This window comes from Microtus ochrogaster, assembly GCF_000317375.1.
Source record: "Microtus ochrogaster isolate Prairie Vole_2 chromosome 14 unlocalized genomic scaffold, MicOch1.0 chr14_random_2, whole genome shotgun sequence".
Lineage (NCBI taxonomy): Eukaryota > Metazoa > Chordata > Mammalia > Rodentia > Cricetidae > Microtus > Microtus ochrogaster.
Genome location: NW_004949097.1, coordinates 686,049 through 693,696, shown reverse-complemented (window position 1 = coordinate 693,696; position 7,648 = coordinate 686,049). Strand labels below are relative to the sequence as shown.

The window sequence follows — 7,648 nt, the reverse complement described above, 5'->3', positions numbered from 1 at the left end:
TACATACAACACAAACACACACAAAAATTTCCAGAATTGGCCCCGCCCATTGCTCATCACTGTAAGGGGTGAATTAGCCAGGGCAGTTCTGGAGAGCCCACCATAGTGGCAAAGACGGGGGAGCTGGCAGGCCAACAAACGCTGAAAGTACCCAGGCCCAGAACCAGAATTATATATTGTCCAACCCAACATCCAGCCCATCTGTGACCTGCTGGATCATGGGGGTAGGGAGTTGGGTGATGGTAGGGTCAGCCCTGTAGACCCAGGACTATAGGGTCTCCATGACACAGGGCAGCAACCTGTTGTCTAGGAAGAGTCCCAGTGAGGGCTCCTTGTCGATGGTGCAGCAGAGACCACAGGCCTCGAACCAGAACAGTGATTCTTTTTGATAAACACCTGCATGTAAATTTATGTGCATAAAGGGGTTTACTGAGCAACTCACTGTTACACTGTGGCTTCCATGATGAGATTTTTCCTATTTTTGTCCGTCCATACTTCTTTTCTTCCTTCCTTCTCTTAAATCTCATTTTGTTTATTTCGGTGTGGAGAGGGAGATGGGTGGGACCAGGAGGAATGATGTGAATGACACAAAGAATAACAAAAAAAATTTCAGGAAAATGGATGGACTTAGAATGTAAAATATTCAATGAGGGCTCATTATTTCCGAAAGAAAAAAACCTAGATGTTTTCTAACATATGGGGAATCTACTCACACACACACACACACACACGAAGACACAGTATAACAGTAGGAAAGGGTAAATATTAGGGGATTAGGGAAGACTGTACGTAATGGACATGAGATATGAAAAAGGCTGTAAAGCTGATTGTTTTTCTAGTTCTAATGCGGTTGTGGATTTTTTTTTGTTTTTAATGGTGAATAAATTCATTAAGTGATTGTGTAAAATCTAATGTGAAGCTTATGGCTTCAGAATTGATATTAAAACTGTACAGAAGTTCACTGAGATGTATAGACTTTGAGCCTGCTTGGTTTTAGTGTGTGAGTTTTATTTGCATTTTTTTATAATAAAGCTTATAAAATTAAGAAATAGAAAACCAACAATATAGTTTTGTTTCTTACAGAAGATATAGAACAGCCATGTTTATAGTTCTTGTGGATTTTCTTTTTAAGGCATTAAGGGAAAAGGAAGACAGTATCTAATCACTTAAAATGAGATTTCAAAAAATATTCTTGATCATAGATTATCATATAACCAATTGTTTTGCAATAGTATCTTTTATATTAAGCTGTGAAATACTGCTTAATGTATCTGTGCTGAATAGAAAGAATAAATGATAACATATTTCTACTTAGCTAAACATGCATTTCATGTACTTGCAGTGATGGTGTTACTTCCGTTTTTCCCCCTGTGCTAGACAAACCCAAGGCCTCACTGAGGCAAGGCAAGTGCTCTCTTCTTGAGCTGCATCCCTGGAGTTGCAAAGGGTTATTTTCTAAAGAGAAACATAGCTCAAAACTGAAAATTCCATTTCGCAGAACATGAGCTCTGGGTCTGCACTGTTCTTCACACACCATCTCAGTCCTGCTGTACACTGTTGTACATTTTATTCCCTGTGTTGCTGTGGCTGAGTGTAGGTACCTGTGTGAACATGAATCTGAAATGAATGGACTAAGATTTTGTTAAAATCCCAAGATAACTTCTGAATACTTTGAGTATTTTAATATGTTTCTTTGATTTTTTTTTAAAAAAATGATATTAGAATGCTTTAGATATCTTTGTAGATAGGAATAATTAATTTTTTATAATAAAGTAGAAGTTGGAGTAATCAGATAAAAGTTTGTATGGATTTTTTTTTTATATCAGGCCTGATTTGCAGGCATAGAATAAAGGTAGTTCCATGTTGTAAACAAATGGAAAGTTTGTTTAACTGTAAAAGATGACAATACAATGAAATTTTAGGTTTGACTGTTCTCCATATATATATATGTATATATATATTTATATTATATATAAAATATATATGATCTATAATTAAGGTATCATGAGTCTGGGGTTGCTCAGAGATTCGCCATGACCACAAATAAGTTTTAATAAGAGACTTTCTATTTAGGTACAGCACCCAAACCTGGCACCATGTTTACATACCTGAGAGTGCTTCCAAGATGCAGCCCCTTACCATATCAGTCCAGGGCTTATAAAGGCAAAACCCTAGAAGTTATAATTTTGAGTCTTGTGATTGTCTTTTTTGATCAGAGTAAGCAAATTTGATTACAAAAGCAGAAATATCAGTCTTAGGACCTTTTATTTTGTAAGAACAGCAAATTTTACAAGGTCAGTCGACTTAAAAACAGTCTTCAACATCCAGGAAAATAGGGAACTGGATTGGCAGGGTATTCAGTATCTGGGGGAAAGGAAGTAGGGTGATAGGGCACAGCCTGTGTGAGCTAGGGTTTACATGCTAGAGGCACTTTCTTTTTCTTCTTGGTCTCAAACGTAATAATGCTAACCATCACAAAAGAGCAACTGTGGAAGTGAGATGGCCCTTTAAAATGCACACATTAGGGTGTGCAAAGGTGGAAGGGAGGGCTGTGTTCAGGAGATCAGTTCACCCAGTCACATGGATCAAGCTGGTGGGCGGGCTTGGTGCAAGTGCCATTAAGTGACACCATTACTCTAAGATGGCTCTCTGGCTCTTAATGAAGCATCAGGAAGTGTGGATGTAGGAAAGGGTTGGGAATCAGAAGAGGGATTCTTAGAAGCTGTGCATGGTAAGCTGTTCAGTTAGAGACTTTGAGCATAATCCTGAGGGGTGGAGCTGGTGTTTCGCTAACAGAGTTACTTAAGTCTGAGGGGTGGGATGTGTTTGTGACATTCCTGCTTTTGAAGATCACATTAGATTAGCTGCTTCTATTGATCTTTAGGAAGAAGACTGGTAAAGAGCAACAGTTCTCCTCCCCTCTTATGTCCTCATCCCCCTTCTCCCTCAGTCAGGTCTTCTCAGAGTTTCAGAGAGTGCAGCTCAGGCTGGGGTGGCATTTGTCATCCTGCTTCAGCCTTCTGAGAGCTGGGTTTAGACATTTCCTGTTCCCCCATTTCTTCCTTTTTTTTCTTGACAAGCTCATTCCTAGTACAAGGGTGGTAACAGAGATTCACTGTTGAGTGTTAGTGTGTTTAGCTCTCTCCATTTGCTGCTTCCTTTGGGAAAAAAGGGAGTATAATTTAAGGATCTATCTTAAGGACAGAAACTTGGGAGAGATAACTTTTTCTTCCCATACATAACACACATTATATGTTATTATACATTATTATGTGTGTTATGTTGCAAGTATTTGAACATGAAAAGGGATTAGAAGGGTCAGTGAGAGCTCTTATTGGGTTGATTACTCTAATCCATTTTTTTTTTTTGAGACAGAGTTTCTTTGTTGATGTGGGAAGGTCATTTGTCAATCTGTTGTTTCATTGGTTAATCAATAAAGAAAACTACTTGGCCTGATAGGACAGAAAATTAGATAGGTGGAGTAAACAGAATAGAATGCTGGGAAGAAGGGAAGTGAGGCAGATGCCATGCCTCTCCTCTCCAGGTCAGACGCGATGAAGTTCCAGCCCAAGATGGACGTACGTTAGAATCTTCCTGGTAAGCCATCACCTCGTGGTGCTACACAGATTATTAGATATGGGTTAGTCAAGAAGTGAGAGTTAGCCAAGAAGAGGCTAGATATAATGGCCCAAGCAGTGTTTAAATGAATACAGTTTGTTGTTATTTTCGGGTGTAAAGCTAGCCAGGCGGCCGGGAGCTGGGCAGTGGGAACGCAGCCCGCAGCTCCTCACTACACTTTGTAGCTTTGGAACCTGTCCTGGAATTAGCTCTTGTGGACCAGGCTGGCCTCAAACTCACAGAGGCCTGCCTCTGCCTCTCCAGTGCTGGGATTAAAGGTGTGTATCACCACTGCCTGCCTAATTCATGGTGTTACAGCTTAAGTACTATAATTCTGGTATCACCCTTGTTCATGTTTACATGGGGTTGTAATTGTGTGGTAGTACAATATGCATACACACAAACACACATGCTCAGCTCTTAAACGATTACGAGCTAATGATTTAGTGAGTGGAAATTATTATTTTCATTTCATTCCTTAAAGCAAATGAGCTTTTCTCCTGCTATAATAGGCTTGTTATATTACTAAAAAGTACACTAGAGGTTTTTGTTATCTTGCCTTTTCTGCATTAAATGTGAGCATTTGCCAATGACTCAACTTATACATCATTGTAAGAATCAATAACAATGTACTTTGAAGGTAGAGATAGTTGTCATTTATCTTCTAAATGTAATTTGGTGAAAATATACACATTCTTTTCCTTCAGCCCAAACACCTAGTGAAATTTTTTCATTATTTCTGATGTTTGTGGTTAATGGGGTGGGGGTATAAGTTTACCTTTTCCTCTCCAACAGTTCTAAAAAAAAAAATCCCTTTACTTTTTGGGAAATTACTTTGACTCACATGGCTATTTAAAATGTAATTTATGGCTGATGAGATGGCTTATTGGTTAAAGGTACTTGTCACCAAACCTGATAACCTGAGTTTGAGTTCTAGGAGTCACATGGTACAAGGAGAACCAACTTCCACAAGCTGTCTTCTGACCCCACATATTTATGCACTCGTTTACATGTACACACAATAGCAGTAAATATAATTAACATGCAATTGAGGCCAAATACAATTTAGCCAAATAGCATATATTTGATAATTAATATGATAGGGAAATATTTACAAATTATAGTTTAAACTTATGAATTAAAAATATATCATGGGGCTGGAGAGATGGCTCAGAGTTTAAGAGTATTGACTACTCTTGCAGAGGTTGTGAGTTCAATTCCCAGGAACCACGTGGTGGCTCACTACCATCTGTAATGAGATTTGGCTCCCTCTTCTGGTATGATAGCAGAACATGGTATACACTATAAACAAACAACAAAAGAGCCCCCCTGAAACACCCCCCAGAACAGGTTTTAAAAAACCTTTTAGTATCTTTCTTGATCTTAGATATGTGTCATGGGTTGTGCTTTTAGTGCAAAAGTAGTCACAAAGCCAGGCGGTGGTGGCGCACGCCTTAATCCCAGCACTCGGGAGGCAGAGGCAGGCGGATCTCTGTGAGTTCGAGACCTGCCTGGTCTACAAGAGCTAGTTCCAGGACAGGCTCCAAAACCACAGAGAAACCCTGTCTCGAAAAAACCAAAAAAAAAAAAAAAAAAAAATCACAAGTTGAGTTTACCCCTTGTCAAACAGAAGAGTTGATTTCCAGATTTATATTCTGGGGAAATATAAAGTTTACTTTTCAGATAAAGTGCATGAAAATGGTTCTGAGGAAAAAAAGTAGACTTTTTCAGAGTCCAGAAATCCTGGGTTTTGAGATTCAAGAGTCAACTGCGCTCTCTGACATCACCATGTAAAAGGAAGGCAGTTGAATGACTGGTATTGTGGACACTGGGAACCAGTGCAGACATCTGTGTGCTTTGGGATGTATGCAGTTCTTTGTATTACCAGTTCACTTAGTCTAGACTGAAGGAAGATTTTTCTAAATTGGGCCTCTATTAGTCTGCCCCCCCCATTAATACTGACTGGTAGTGTAGAATTCAATCCAAGGAGTAAGAAAATATGTGTCTTATGAAAATGTTTCACAAAGCAATGTTGTCTTTTATTTTGGGTAGAGGACATTCCTGTACCACCCCTGTTCAGTCCCTCATTCTCATTCCCACGTTGCTATAGTGACCTTCGTGATGCTGAGAAGCTATGCCGAGAATTACTATGGTCAAGTCCCATAGTAAGATCTTTTTTCCCTTGACTTCAAATCACTAAATATTACTTGCAAGTAAAATGTTAGTGATTCAGCTTGAATCTATCCTGTGTGTGGGGAGCAAACTTGTGACCCCAATGGCACAGATTTTAAAGATATATTTTTAATATTCACTGTTAATATTTATATATTAACAACACTAAACGGTAACTTAAAATGCCTACGTAAGCACTCAGGAGGTGGAGGTAGGAGGAACAGGAATTAGAGGAACGCCTGGGTGACATAGCGAGTTTAAGGCCAAACCTGAGCTACATTTAGAAAGGCATATTATATCTTAAAAGGTCTGAGGGGCAGGGACAGAAAGTAAGAGTGAATTAATGTATATACCTGATAGGTATACTATACTTAGAATTGTGGGGTTCTGCCCCTTTTTAAAACCTAAATGATTTTTTCATTTATTTATGTATTTTAAAATTTATTCATTCTTTCACAATTTCATACCTGTACATATCACACTTTTATTGTATCTTCTCCACCGTGCTTTCTTTCCTCTGTATCCCTGCCTCTCAAGGTCGTCTCACTTTCCTACACTGTTTTCCTCCTTAAGCTCACGGTGTAGCTCAGGCTTGAGAGCTGCAGAGTAGTTGAGAAGGCTCTGGGCTATCAATGCCAAGTTTAGAACTGTTCTACAGAACAGATCTTTTAAGCAATGATCCAACTGTTCTTATTGTATATCTTACACTGGGCCTTGCTTTTTCAGAGCTGTTTTGACTTTAAACCTATTCAAGTCCCCTTCCTTACAGTTTCACTCTATATAAAATCAAAAGTACTTTAAAATGTAAAAGGAATTTTTTTATTTACAAAATGGAAAATGTAGCTAAGGGGTTTGTATTTATGGCTTCTGTTTTCTATTTTTTAATTAAATTATTATTTATTTGAAAGTGAGTTAACATTTTTATTAGAATATATGTAAAATAAGGGGTTATTATGATATCCTTATACATGCATAACATTTTGAAATTCTTATTGCCTGTAAAACAACCCTCCTTTCCCCCACTGCAACATACACACACACACACACACACACTGTTATCATCTACAAATTAAAAGTAGTATATTAGAAAAATTGTTAGTCTAGTCAGGAAATACTATTATAAGTTGTGAGTGCTCAGCTCCTGGGATATGAATCCAGGCCCTTGGGGGATAGTGTGTGAGTGTATATAGATTTTCTCAAATATTAAAATAGAGCACTTCCCCCTGAAAATATTATACCCCTCATCCAGTTTTTCCTTATATAAAGTCTATAATTTTACCTTAAGTTAATGAATTTTAATTGTCTTTTTGTTTGTTGTCCTAGCTATGTAGCTCTGGCAGTCCTAGAACTCATTGTGAAGGCCAGTCTGGCCTCCAGCTCAGAGTTCTACTTGCCTCTGCCTCCCAGGTGAATTGTCTAATTTTTTTTTTCTTTCCTTTTTTCGCCCACATACTTTTATTAAGGGAATATTGAAAGGAAACATTTGTGATACTAAATAACTTAATATAGCGTAATATTTTTTGGAACTTTGTTTTTTAGTAAAAGCTTTCTTTGTAGTATGACCTTTTGTTTTTTGTTTGCTTTTTTTTGCTGCCAGTGTGTCAAATTGAAACTGGGGCTCCTGGAGTGCTAGGTAGGCACTCTACTCCGAGCTGCATTCCCATCCCATAGCTTATGCTTTAAATTTGCATTCCGAGTACAAAGAAGGACATTTTCTGGTGGTACAGAATAAGACATTTAATTCGGTTTGCTTGAGACAGGGTCTCATTCTGTGGTCCAGACTATCTTCAGCTTCATGGTCCTGCTGGGAATACAGGGACTCATACTGTAGCACACGTTGTTCTCTCTTTTTTTTTTA

At 38.3% G+C, this 7,648-nt stretch overlaps 1 protein-coding gene across 1 annotated transcript in view; it reads left to right on the top strand.

The window, feature by feature from the left end:
- Lrp6 (LDL receptor related protein 6) overlaps positions 1-7,648 on the top strand; it is a 130,078-nt gene that overhangs the window by 25,020 nt on the left and 97,410 nt on the right. The window lies entirely within an intron of this gene.